Source organism: Myotis nattereri (genome assembly GCF_964212035.1).
Source record: "Myotis nattereri genome assembly, chromosome: 8".
Lineage (NCBI taxonomy): Eukaryota > Metazoa > Chordata > Mammalia > Chiroptera > Vespertilionidae > Myotis > Myotis nattereri.
In genome coordinates, this window is record NC_138083.1 from 68,021,399 (window position 1) to 68,035,697 (window position 14,299).

The 14,299-nt window shown below is 51.6% G+C and overlaps 1 protein-coding gene across 3 annotated transcripts in view; it reads left to right on the forward strand.

Moving 5' to 3' along the window:
* The window catches only part of SULF2 (sulfatase 2), a 99,081-nt gene that overhangs the window by 55,002 nt on the left and 29,780 nt on the right, over positions 1-14,299 (forward strand). The gene's annotated exons all lie outside the window — the stretch shown is intronic.

Consider the following 14,299-nt stretch of genomic DNA (forward strand, 5'->3'; position numbering starts at 1 on the left):
TTCTGATTTGTCAAAAGTGCGATATGCAGCTTTTTTATGTGAAATTGCCTGGTTTCCAAATGTGGACTATTTGCTCTACTTTTAAAAAAAAAATAAAATACCAGGCAGGCCCAAAGTAAACATACCTGTGGGATAGATTTGGCCCACAAGCCACCCACCAGTTTGCAAACTTTTTTCTAACCTGCTGGTTCTCAAGGGAGCACACCGCCCCCTATGGGTTAAAATCTATGAAGGCATTTCTGGTGGTTATAAAGGTTGGGGATGCTGCTGGCTTCGACGGGGCAAGGACCAGGGACCTTCGATGCCCTGCTCTGCGCTGAGAGCCCACCTGGTCCCCATATTGCCTAGTATTCCACATGGCTTCCAGGTTTTCTATTGGATCATTATTTGATCCGGTAGAAATGTTGTCTGAGCCTTGACCCTAAGTACATCTTCTATATATATAAAAGCCTAAGCGACCGGTATGACGGAACGACAAGAACAACCGGTCGCTATGACGTGTACTGACCACCAGGGGGCAGATGCTCAATGCAGGAGCTGCCCCCTGGTGGTCAGTGCGCTCCCACAGCCGGAGCGCCGCTCAGCCAGAAGCCGGGCTCATGGCTGGCGAGCGCAGCGGCTGCCTGCAGCTTCGCACACTGCTACATCCCCTGAGGGGTCCCAGTTTGTGAGAGGGCATAGGACAGGCTGAGGGTCCCACTCCCCCACTCCCACTGCACGAATCCCTGCACTGGGCCTCTAATTTTATGTATAAACACTAAAGGTTTTTTTGCAATTTTAATATGGCCTGAGTTTTCCAGGAATGTAAGTGATAAGTAAATGGAGAAAATATTTTTTTATTGTTGACATTATTATAAATGTCTCCCGTTCCCCCCCCCCCCTTTTGCCACCTCCACCCAGCCCCCTGCATCCCCTCCCTGCCCTTCACCACTCTGCTGTCTGTGTCCACGGGTTCTGCATATATGTTCTTTGTCTAATCTCTTCACCTCTTTTTATCCAGGGCCCCCATTCTCCTCCCCTCTGACCTCTGTCAGTCTGTTCCATGTATCCATGCATCTGGTTCTATTTTGTTCATCATTTTGTTCATTAGATTCCACATGTAAGTGAGATCATATGGTACTTGTCTTTCTCTGACTGGCTTATTTCACTCAGCATAATCATCTCCAGGTCCATCCATGCTGATCAAAGGGTAAGATTTCCTTCTTTTTTATAGTCGCATAATATTCCATTGTGTAAAGGCACATCTACTGATGGGCAGTTTTTACATCTCGGCTATTGTGCTGCTAGGAGCATGGGGGTGCATACGTTCTTTCTGACTGGTGTTTTGGGATTCTTTGGGATTCTCATCCCCAAAAGTGGAATTGCTGGGTCAAAAGGCAATTCCGTTTTTAATTTTTTGAGGAAACGCCATAATGTTTTCCACAGTGGCTGCACCAGAGAAAATATTATATTTGAATACAAAACTCTTCCAAGAGTTACTCCCTGTTGCTGAAAATGAGTAGCTGATGGCAGTGCCACCCAAAGCATTTGAATTGCAAATGCCGCAGGCCCACCCAGGCTGCGCCTGTGGCTGTCACACTCCCAGTGAATCTGCGTCTAGGTGATGGCATCTGACTGCTACTGCTTCGTCGGGTCTGCTTGATGGATGTGCTCGGGAGTTCACACTGAAATTTGTCTTTGTTATAAATTGCCTTCCTTTTATTCTTCTTAGGGATCGCAGTTAGGGCATTGTATTGATTTTTTTTGGAAATGATGTGCATAGGTAGCGTTTGTCACCTATAAATTTCCTTTCAGGAAAATAAGGGAGCGTTACACAATATTTGTCATAGAAATGGGACATCAGTCTAATGGCGTTGAGAACAGCTCTTTGAAGGATCGGCTTAGTGTCTGATTCCTCCAAGGCGATAATTAAGTAGCCATTGATTGACAGTCTCCCCAGGCCCTGTTCTGAGGGTCTGTTACGGGTTCTCTCCCCCTCCCCTGTCCCATCCTTCTGGACAAAACCACTCTTTAAAGGGGCAAACAGGTTTTCAGATACAACTCATCTTGATGTTGACTCAGCAGGAGAAAAAAACTGTCCCTAGTGCTGGGAGCCCTCCATGCTGCCTCCCCCCTCCCCCCACCCCCACACCCCCTGCCACCAGTTGAGTTTCCAGGAAATAGATGGGCCTGGTCCTCATTTGCTGGAGCTGCATGGAGTGGCTGGCTAAGGCCACATTTAATTAGAGGCCCAAGCAGCCCTGCTTCCATACCTCTGACACACAGGTTACAAGGCCCCGGCCTCAAGATCATCTACAGCCCAGCCTTTCTCCATAGCGATGACCTTGACAAAAACAGGAGGGTCAAACACAGGTGCTTGTGAAGGGCAGTGGCACACGGAGCCCTCAGCCTTCCCTCTGGTTATTTGCTGGTCCCTGTGTCTCCCCCAGGCAATTAGCCAGTCCTCCCCTCCTCCCAGCAGCCGTAAGAAGTTTTGAAAAAAAATGGAAATCTAATCATGTCCCTCCCTGCTCACAACCCTCTACTGCCGCCTACTGCTCTTAGAATAAACTCATAGATTCTTGCCAGGGCTGCCGAGGCCTGACATGGCCTCCGCCTGGCACCATTGCCCACATCCCTGCCCCTCGCCATTCCTTTCTGACAGCACCTGACCTCTTTGCTGTTCCTTAAGCATTCCAAGGCCGTGCCTGCCCGGGCCCTTTGCACTTGTGGTTGCCTCTGCCTAAAGCACTGCTCACATAGCTTGTTTCTCATCACCATTGACCTTCCATCTCTAGCATCCCTTCTGCATCAATTAGCTGTCCCCACCCCTGTCACTCTCTGCCATGATTCTGCTTTATGTTCCTCGAAGGACTTATTACCCCCTTGAAATTATCTCAGTGTTTTGAACTTACTTCTTGCCTGTTCTGTTCACTGCTGTGTCACCAGCCCCAAGAACAGTGCCTGGCAGGGATTGGGTACTCAGTAAAGACTTGAATGAATGGATGACTCTTAGGCCTTAGGCTTGCAGTATGCAGAAAAGGAGAACAAAATGGAATTTGGATTACTATTTCACTTTTCCAGCATTAAACAATCCAGTTGAAATTAGTTCAGGCAAACCTAGCTGAGTCCTGGTGCTCAAACATTTTCATCAGATACCTGCCCTTCTGCGTATTGAATGTTCTTTCGTTTGGGTTGGCTTTATTCTGAGGAAGGTTCTCCTTTGTGATGTTAAGATGGTCCCCAAGGTCCCTTCTCACCAGTGTCCTGACCCTGGCTGAAAGAGAGGGCGTCTTTCCAGGGCTCCAGCAAAAGTCTCAGGGGAGGCTTTCATTGGTTCAGCTGGGGTCATGTGTCCCTCCACTCACACAAGCCAGGGGAGACGGAACATCCTGATTGGTCAGGCCCAGATCATATGCCTCACCTAGTATCTGGGAGATAGAAACAACCTCACCTGAGTAGGTAAGACTGAGAGAGAAGAAAAGTTGGTTCCCTCCGACAGCAGTTTCCAGACGATAGGAGAATGGATGCTGGGCCAAAAAGGAAAACAGATGTCTACTACCGAAACCCAAACCCAGCTTCCTCCTCAAAGGACAAGTGCAAGGAGGGCCTTTCTTCCAGCCCCCACCTTCCTCATTTGCTTTCCCACAGGTCTCTGTTCAGCGAGGTCCCTTCTCTGTTATCCAGAACTTTCCACAGCATTGATTTATCACTTTGTGCAGCAATTTGCATTTGCTGTCTATTCAGAAGAAAGAGATTCATGTTGTAACCTTGCAAGCAGCCCAAAGTTAAAAGGATCCAGTTACAGAATATCACAAGTGCCCCCGCCCTCGGAGCTTTGGGGCTCTGGGTTTATTTAATGCATTTCTTCCCGGCCTTGCTTCCTCAGCCAATTTGTCTGCCAAAAACAAAGACTTCAGCCCTGTGGCATTTTACATCTAATATTTATGGTGTTCTAGAGTTTGCAAAAGCACTGCCTTCTCATTTATCACTTGTTCCTCCGGAGACCCCAGCTCCACCCCCAGAAAGTTAGTGGACAGTTCTCTCCTGCCCAAGCCAGGGGCCCCAAAAGCCACATGACAGATGGTGAAGGTCTCACCACTCAGGCGCTTCTACTGGCAGCAGGAGTGGGATTGAAACTGGGCCTGGACCAGCTCAGCTGCTACTCTGTACCGCCCGGGACCAACCTTGGGTCTTGCAAAATGGCAGCCGACAGCCTGAGTCCAGCCCTCGGCCCAATAATATTCTCTTTGGGTTACAGGGTGTTTTTAAAATCTGGAAATGTCACCAAAAAATACAGATTCCAAGCTTTTCTTAACAAAAAAAAAGATGATGATGATGACCTTGCCAATATAGGCCACATTCCTGAATGGTAGGGGTCAGCTGACTACAGCCCATAGGAATCTGTCTCCTGTTTTTATAAATAAAGTTTTATTGGAATGTAGCAATGCCCGTTCCTTTTTCTATGGTCGGGCTGCTTTCGCTCTACAGTGGCAGAGTTGAGTAATTGCAGCGGAGACCATTTGGCTGCAGAGCTGACAATATTCACAAGCTGACCCTTTGCAGAAAAGGTCTGCTGACCCCGACTAGAGGGCAGTGCCTGGTGGCACAGCTGCCCCAAGGATTTTCTGTAATATCCGTACAGCTGAGGGCTCTCTGGTCCCCAAAGAATAGTGGTTTAGACATGACAGATGCTTATTTCTGTCTCATTTGACAGCTTGAGCATTAACAGCCCAGAGACGGTAAGGCACCCACAGTGTTGGCATCCAGGCTCCTCCTGTGATCCTGGGGCCCTGCCCTCATCCAGAATAACTGACCAGTTCACGTCCAGCCAGCAGGACGTAGAAGATAACTGGCAAGGCCCAAACCTCCATGCACCACACACCTCACCTTCTCTTATTATTGGTCCATGTCAGTCATTTGTAGGATCACCTGAATCTTGTTTGCATTTTTGTGCCCTGTTGTAAATTATGTATCTTCTCCCCCTGGGGGTGGAGGAGAGGGAGGAAAGGGAACTGATGAACCCCAGGGACAGAGGAACGCTGCTGGCGAGGAACCTCTCAGAATGTGTCCCTTGTCACATCAACTGGCGGATGGGAAGTGATTGGACCGAATGGGCTCCCAGATCTAGTGCTCAAAACACTGGGAGCAGCAGAGGTTGAGATGCCCCATGGGGGTTGTGGTCAGTGTTCGTGCTCATCCTGGGGGAGGGATCACCATCATTCCTGGAAACCTTCCCACACCTGCCTTCACTCGGTTCTCCTCCCACCCCACCCGCAACCTCCTTCCCAGTCGTCTCGGCCGGTGTCCCTTCCTCCTGACCCCTCCTCTGGAGCCCAGATCCAGGCCCTCTACTCCAGCTCCACTCCTTCCCTGATGGGGGGTTGTGTCCCCGTCAGTGCCATGGGACCCCCTTAATGTCTGGTGAAGGCTATGGATCCTTTTCAGAAATATTTTCAAATTAAATGCGTAGAAGAAAATGCACAGAATTACAAAGGAGGCCAGTCATATCCAGATACACTCATCAAAATGCCTTGTAAATGGGATCTGTGTGCTTCTTTACACGTTAAATTAACATGGTTATTTGGCTGGTCAGCGATGAGGCTGAGAACTTCCACGATTTCGAAGGAGTGCCGGTTTAATGATATTTCAAGATGTCTGGGTTAACTGTGATGTGATAGGAAGATATCTGTGACTTCTGTTGGTGACAATGGCATAGATGCTAGTGTTTCTGTGACTTGTTGCTTTCATGTTGAAGGAGATGCTAGCTAAAGGGTAACGAGAACAAAGATGTCGTCTCCCATTCAAGTTCATGGACCACAGATTAAGAACCACTTCCTTAGTTGGTTCCATTCAGCTCCATGGCATTAAATGCCAGCTAAATGCTGACAAATCCCAAATTTCTACCCTCAGCCCAGACCCCTCCCCTGAACCTGGACGCATATCTCCACCCTGTCTTCACCTTGATGTCTAAACAGCACCTCTAGGTTAGCATGTCTTTCCTCCGGCTCTTTTATCTCCCCCTCCACGGGACCCCTTGCTGAGACGATGGTGGATCTGTCCTTGTTGCTCAGCTGAAAACCTCCAAATTGTCCTTGACTCACTTCTTCCCCCACCACATCTACTGCGTTAGCAAATCCTGTTGGTTCCACCTTCAAAAATAGCCTGGAACCAGCCGAGCCCCCCGCCCCACCTGGTTAGAACCCCCGTCTCTCCTGGTCACCGTGGGAGCCTCCAGGCTTCAGCCCCTGCTGCCCGCGGCTCTCAGCCCTGGGATGTAAGCTCTGTGAGGGTGCGGTTTTTGTCTGTTAACTCACTCACTCTGTCTTGTTCAGTGATGTCCTCAGTACCTAGAACCGTGCCTGGTGCATAGCCGTGTGCCTCTCAAGCTTACTGAATGAAGGATTAAGTGAATGAATGGACATAGAACATCGCAATAAATAATATTCTAATAAACACAGAAATCCACATTTGGGGCACAGTTTCCCTACGTTTCCTCATTGAATCCTCCCCACCAACTCTGTCAGGTGGGCATATTATTACATCCACTTTACAGTTGGGAGAACTGAAGAGTTAGGTAGAGATAGCGTGATATATTTATTTTTCGTTTCAGGTGTTTAGCCCAGTGATTGAACATTATAGAATTAAGTGATCACCCCGATAAATCCAGTCCCCCTCTGATACCATACATAGTTGTTAAAATATTATTGTCTATATTCCCATGCTGCATTGCACACCCCCGTGGCTGTTCTTGATTTAAGCCCAGGCTGTCAGCTCCAGAGCCCTCCCCGTCACACCTGACTGCCTTCCAGGATAAAAATCACCCCTCGAACCCCTCACTTCCAAAAAGACTGATCTTGGTGGTGTCTGTGGTTCCTTCCCGTGTCCCATGCCGAGGCTTTGGGAAAGGCGAGGCGCTCGGGCTCTGGGCATAGCCGTCCCTCCACCGCCCACGGCCCAGTGAGCCTGGCAGGCTGGGCACAGGTGAAACCTCAGTGTGGGCCTAGACGGACCCCAGGGTTTGAGTCTCAGCTCAGCCACTCACCAGCGATGGGACCCTGGGCAAAAAGGGACCTCGCCTCCCTGTGCCTCGATTTTCTCGACTATAAAATGGGGACAAAAATAGTATCTACCTCATTGGGTTGTTGTGGGACATCATCCTACCCTACTATCCCAGTGGTTCTCACAGTGGGACCCCAAGGCCCCTGGACCCCACACACACTGTTTCCGTGACAATACCAAGACAGTCTGCCTTTTCGCCCTTGTTTTTGTTTTTTGTTTCAGGGGCACCGTGTTTTCTAGAGCGTACGTAACACCCCCACCGTTATCGTAAAAGGGTTTTGAAACACTCCTCCCCTTTCCATATGCATGTCTGTGAGGCTGGGTTTTTAATGAAACGTGACCAAAACAACACTGCAACAGATTGAATGCAGAAGCAGATATGAGAATCCAGCTGTCCTCTGTTAACCTGGACTTTAAAGACATGTGTAAAGCTGTGAGCCAGGATAGCCCTTCTCACTGATCTTATTTCGTTTTGGGAACCTACAGGGTGGGGCAAAAGTAGGTTTATACTTTATGAGTACATGAAACAATTTCTTCTTGTATTTTTACTTTAATTATTATATTCTCCATATAAACAACTATAAACCTACTTTTGCCCCACTCTAGAACCACGATGGTATGTATTTATTGATTCATTAATTCACTAGTTCAATTATTCAGTAACCATTAGAAGCACACTGCTCATATGCCGGGCATGGTTCTCAGTATATTTAATTTTTTTTAAATGTATACTAAACAAGTAGGTTCTTCCTTTGTGTAAGTGTGTTAACGTGTCTTCAATTTCTCAGTTCTCGTTTCTGAGATGCTGTTACTAGGTGCACCCGACACAAACAAAGCTCTTTGGGGTCCTGAGCACTTGTTGAGAGTCTAAAGGGACCCGGACCCCAGACGTGTGAGAGCCACTGCTGTTCACTGACCCCGGCCTCGGGCCCTGGTTCAGTTTTGCAAAGCGCCCACAGCCAAGTCATAGCCCCTGTGGATTAAACAGATCCGGATGCAGCCTACCAGGCACCACAAAGCCAGGCAGGGAGACAGCGGTGTCACAGTTCTACCCGTGCCTTCACCGAAGACGGTGTGCCTGGGTGTTGAGCAGCCAGCGCCTGCTGGTCCCCCAGCCGGACGTGACTCCCGCGGGCCTCCCATACCTGGCTGTTCGTTGGTTCAGTCATTGACTCCTTTGTCCCACAAACATCTGTTGAGGACGCACTGCTTGCCGAGCCCTGTTCTAGATACAGGGCCAGGCGGGAACAGGGCACGCAGAAAGAAGCCTCTGCCCTCAGGAGCTGGGGTCCTAGCTGGGCAGGCAGGTGCTGAAAACCGGAAGACAGACACATTTGTCAGGTGCTGCTAAACGCTGGACAGAAACAAAGTCAGGAGAAGAGGGAGAGTCGGGCGGGGAGGCCATTTTAATGGGATGGGCAGGCATGTAACCCAACAAGGTAGCATTTGAGCAAATACCTGGGAAAGGTGAGGAAGCAGGCCATGACGGTATCTGAGGAAGATGGGTCCTTCAGAGGGACAGCAAGGGCAAAGGCCCTGGGGCAGAAAGGAGCTGCGGGGCTGAGACGGAGGCCACTACAGCGGGTGCAGAACGGACCAGGGCAGAGCAGGGGAGCGAGCCCAGGTCAGGGGCAGAAGATGGGTCACCTGGGACCTTGCAGGCCACCACGAGGACTCTGGATTTAAGCTCTCAAGTGTGATGCGGAGCTACCGAAAGGGTTTGAGCAGCGCTGTGGCTTGGGATCTAACAGAACCTTCCTGGGAGGTTGAAGGCAGGAGGACCAGAGAGGAAGCTCCTGCGAGGTTCAGGTGAGAGAGGGTGGTGGGTTGGACCAGGCTGGTCACGGTGAGACGTGCTAAGGGCTCAGTCCTGAGCCTGTCCTGAGGGTAGAGCTGCTATGACATGTCATCAGTGGTCGTGAGGGGGGAGAGGGAGGTGTGGCCGAGCCCGTGGCATCCGCTGGAAGGCTGGGGAGAATCAGGTTCACGGGGACCCATCAGGAGTCCAGTTTGAAATGCCTGTTTGGCTTCAGATGAATGGATCTGAAGGAAAATACTCCGTTTCTAACCGTCTCAACGACACATGGAAATGGCCAAACCTGTGGAAGAGGCACCCAGACAGCTGGGCTTCAGCAGATGCCATGAAGGACTGAGACCTCTCCTGTTTGTCCGGACTCCTGGCCTGTGAAACGAGCCGTTACCTCGGGAGAGCGGGGCTCTCGGCGCTCCGCTCCGCGCCGCTGACCTTTCTGAGTTGCTTAGGCAAACACTGTTTATTGCCGTTGGCTCGGCACTGCGCTCCGGCCCCTCTGCTAATGGCCGAGTGTCACGCTCAGCCGACTTCTTTGCGCAGCATAAACATCCCTCCCGAGCCCATGACTGCGTCTTGGAGGGCCTGTCATTTCTAAGCCGGCATCACATCTGGTTTCTAACAACCATTTTCCTTTCTCCAGAGACCCGCGTTTGCATCCCCCTCCCTGAAAAGGAAAGCCGGCTGGCTATATTTGGAAACTCACAGTTCTTCCCCTTTTTCTCCCTTGGCATTCTTACTCTGTGCCAGAAGTGATCTCATTTGTCACTGCTCCCATTTTACAGATGAAGTCACTGAGGCCCAGGAAGCAGCAGGGCTCGGACCCTGGCTCTCTGACTCTGGAAACCCCACTGAGTGGGAATGGCAGGAGGGTCTTGGGTCCAGAAGCATCCTTCTGGCCATTTGGGGGTGACTGGGTTATGAAAAGGCAAAGGGAAGGCATGTGGAAGGCAAAGTCCAGGTGGAGTCCATTTCCATTTAGAGCAAGGAGATGAGGATGAAGCAGCAGGATTCCTTTCTCTTCTCCTTAGACTCCATCACATTGATGGCCTTGCTGCTGACATTTAGATTTTCAGTCACTGGATCTGAGGGTTCCAGCTTTTGTACAACTGTCACATCAGGGGCTCTTATAAAACTCCAACCCCTTTTTTCCACCTGTGAGTTTCCTAGCTCAAGATTCAAAGTCCCAGGGTAGAGTCTGATTGGCTGAGCTCAGTCACACACACACCCTGTGGGTGGAGAAGAGCACTTTGATTGACAGTCAGGACCTTTGTATTGGGGAGGAAACGGGTGCAGTGGGTGTGATTTTTTTAGAAATTACCTGAAAGAAAGTGTTTGTGTGTCTGTCTGTGTATCTGTATATTCATGCACTAGAGGCCTGATGCATGAAATTCGTGCAAGGGGCTTGGCCCTTGCAGCCCCGGCTACCAAGGCCCTCACAGCCCTGCCCACTGGTCGTTCTGGAAGGTTGTTCCACCATCCGGTCTAATTAGCATATTAGCTCTTTATTATATAGGATGTGTATATGTTGGTATATTAGCTCCAAAATATGGGGGAAATTGCCAAATCAAAATGAATAAGTATTTAATGAAATATGTATATTTAAATAGAAATAATGAAATATAGCATGATTCAACCAGTCAGCTCTGGAATATTTCAACTCTTCGTTATGTATCGATTATCTCTTTGCAGGATGTGGGTGGAGAAGGCGTGGGATGAGTGTGTGCTAAGAGACGCCAGTGTTCTTAAAACAGCCTTATTCACAGATCCACCCAGATGGCCCTGGGGGAGGGACAGCTCCCCGAGGCGCTGGGTGCTGTGGGCCCATGGGCTGCCCCTCGCGGGGCACGTAGGATGTGCCAGGTACTGTTTCGCGGTGGTTCCTCCACTTTACGTCACAGCGGGCAGTGGCTTGCTGTCATATTGCCCACGGAGGCTCAGAGGCGGGAGGGCCCTTGCCTGGGGTGCCCTGGGTCGGAGGTGGAGGACCAGGGTTCAAACCCAGACAGTCTGGCTGCAGACATGCTGTCGGCCGCTCTCCCACATCACCTCTGCTACCCAGGGGAAGGGGAACAGCTGCCCACAGGTGCCAAACAGTGTCCCCCACACCGGCCCAACCCGCTCACCAGCACCAAGAAATGAGCCTGGCATTCCTGTTAGAGTCCAGTTGCCAAAACCTTCCATCTCCCTCCCCTCCTCCCGGATCCAAAATGACCCTCTGACTGTCTGCCTCCTCTCCGTCCCCGGCCGCAGCAAGACACGGCGTTTACAGACCACAGATGCGATTATTACGAGGCGATTTCAGTTAGATTCAGGGCTGGGAGAGGGAACAGAAGGGCCTGGCCCTCCCATGAGACTCCGAATGGTTCCCCGGCAGCACTTAACTCAGACAGATGGGAGAGCAGTGGCCAGGAGGGAAGCAGCTCACAGCTTTCCAACCAAGAGCTTCCTGCACGGGCCTGCAGGGCCAGGAGGGAGTCTTTCGGACAGATTTAGGGGTTAATAATCCCCTCAGAAAGGGGCGGAGGGGAGGGAGGATTCTGACATCTGTCCCTATGACTCCATTAAACAAGATATAATGGAACAAGAAGGTGGCTAGAGAGGGGACCCATTGGTGACAATGAAACTGTCGCCCTGCCGCCGGTTCTCTCTGAAAGTCCACTTCTGCGGCCTGTCTTGGCGCTGCATCCCTGGGGACAAGGAGCCCTTGCTGCCTGTGCGTGGGCGGAACGGCAGGTGCCGTGACCGGTCACCGGCTGGCTCTGCAGGCAGCGCCGCGACTGGCCACGGATCACGGTGCCCACGTGTTGTGTACACACCGCTCTGTGGACCGCAGCGCCGGCTGCGAAGCTGGAACTTTACGTAATCACAGTGAGCACCCTGTGTGTCTGCGTGGGAACCGTGTTGTGGGAAACTGGCATCGACCTGAACCGTGGAACCTGCCGTGTGCACGTCAGGACCATGCAAAGCGAGGACGGCCTGGCACGGGCTGCTCCTCTTCCTGTCGCCATTCCTTCGCATGGAGGAGCCCCCACTGCCCTGGCCCCGTTCAGAGTCTGCTTCCTCGATCTCTCATCTACCTCTCTCATCTCTCTCTCTCTCTCTCTCTCTCTCTCTCACACATCTTCTCTCTCTCTCTCTCTCTCTCTCTCTCTCTCTCTCTCTCTCTCTCTCTCTCTCTCCCCAGCCCTCACCTCTGCTGCTGTCTTCCATGTAGCTTCAAACTCAAATGGAATCTCCCCTCTTAGTGGCAAGATGACCCCACGCAGCCGCAAGCCCTATGGAAGAAGAATGTCTCTTTGCCAGCAGTTCTTTAAAAGTTCGGGGCTGAGTCTCATGGGCCCAACTTGGGTCACATGCCTATACGTGAACCAATGGCAGTAGCCAGGGGAATGTGGTGCTCTGAGTGGTCGGGCTGAATTAAGATCAGCACATGTGTACTTAAGTAAAGAAGTGATGGCACCCAGAGGGTCACAGTCAGGACCAGGCAGGCCAAACAGAAATCTCCACGGCCAGGTGTAAATGCCCGCCCCCCCCCCCCCCGGGCCTGGCACCCCAGAGGCAGTACCTGCTCCCTCCGCCTTTTCCCTTGATGCCAGCCCTGCTTCCCAGGGGCAGCCGCACCCAGCACATTGTCAGTGGCCTTTCCCTCATCTCATTCCTCGCAATCTGCCTGCCAAGCTGCTCTGCCCCCCACGCCAGCCCCCAGCTTGCTCTTCCTCTGGCACCACCCTCGCCGGGAGAGCTCCGTGACATCAGCCACGGCACGGCTGTATTTTTCATCTTGACTTTCACTCCTGCTCACCCTCCTGGCTCCGTGTCCCCGCCCGCAGCCCTGGGCCCACACTGATTTGCGTGTCCCACCTCATCTGGTGCCAGAATAACCATTTTAAAAACTGCCTTGGGGAAATCTAATCAAATGAGAACAAAATCTAATTTGGCACTAAAAGCTTTTGACTGAAGCCCTGTTTTCCAGGGCCGTGTGGAGCCTGGATAATACACTCTTTCTGGGTTTTTTCAGGGTTGAGGGCTGGAGAGGAGGGAGAGATGTGAAGGAGGAGATTCTAGCAGAGGAAGCAGCTCCGGACACATTGACACCCATGGCACTGGACAATAACGGGCAGGGCTGGGCCTCCGCAGGCACCCCACTTCCCGCCCCCAAGAAATCGCTATCTCGCCAGCCGGGCCAGGGAGTTAAGCTTGTTAGCATTCCACACGGCACACGTATCGGGAAGACCTTGGCCCACGTCTTCAGGAACAAACCAGTCGATCCCACGCCAGGGGCGTGGGAGTCCTGGGGGGAGAACTCAGCCCCTTTCTCCAGGGCTGCGTTCAGAACAGTGAGGTTCTGTGCTGCTTAAGTTCTCGTGCCCTGGGTTCCTTTCGGAATACGTCAGAAGCTGTGGCCCTGCTCCCAGGAAGATGGACACAGAAGGCGGAGTCGGGCGTGTAATGTTTCAGAGGACGTGTGCTCCGCTTAAGTATCCCCACCATGCTTCCCGTTGCTTCTCCTCCTTGTGGAGTCCAGGCCCCTGGCCCCCCCCGCCCCACCCCCACCCCCGGTCCCGCCACCCTGTAACCTCATCTCCTCCCTCCCTCGCTGGCCTCCTGGGATTCTTCACATGCCCCCAGCTCTGTCCTGCCTCAGGACCTTTGCACTTGCTATTCCCGCTGCTGGAAGCATTTCTCCTTGTATTCCTGTATTCGCTCTGACTCACTCCCATCATCACTCACAGAGGCCTCCCTGACCACCTGGCCCAGTGATGCCCCCAGGGGGCCATCTCTGCCTCTGCCACTTTGTCACGTCATCATCCTTTATTTCCTTTTTGACATGTTATTATTGACTTCGGAGAGGAAGGGAGAGGGAGCAAGAGATAGAAACATCAGTGATGAGAGAGAATCATGGACCAGCTGCCTCCCGCACGCCCCACACTGGAGATCGAGCCCGCAATCCGGGCATGTGCCCTGACGGGGACTTGAACCATGACCTCCCGGATCATAGGTTGATGCTCAGCCACTGAGCCACGCCGGCCGGGCTGTTGTCTCATCGCTGTTATCACCAGCAGCACCATCCGGATTTGTCACAGCCCTCTACTCGGACGTCAGCGCCGTGCGGGCAGGGTTTCTGCCAGGCTCGCTGCTGTCTCCGGTGCCCAGGACAGCTCCCGCCATACCATGGGTGTTTAATAAACCGTTGTTAAGTGGATCTATTGACTTTTACCAGGTCTGGGCACACAGACTCTGTTGTTTAAATATTTTTCTCTCAACTGTTTTATTCTTTTTACTTCCTTTATTTCAAAGGCAAACTTTTACATCACCACCGTGACTAGACAGTGACAGGGCTCTGTGAGGGGTCTTATTAAATTTCACCTTCTTCCTTGTGGAAGTTCTGAACCAGTTGAGAATAAAACTAAGGCGTCAGCAAACGGAAGCCCAAATGGCACTTGG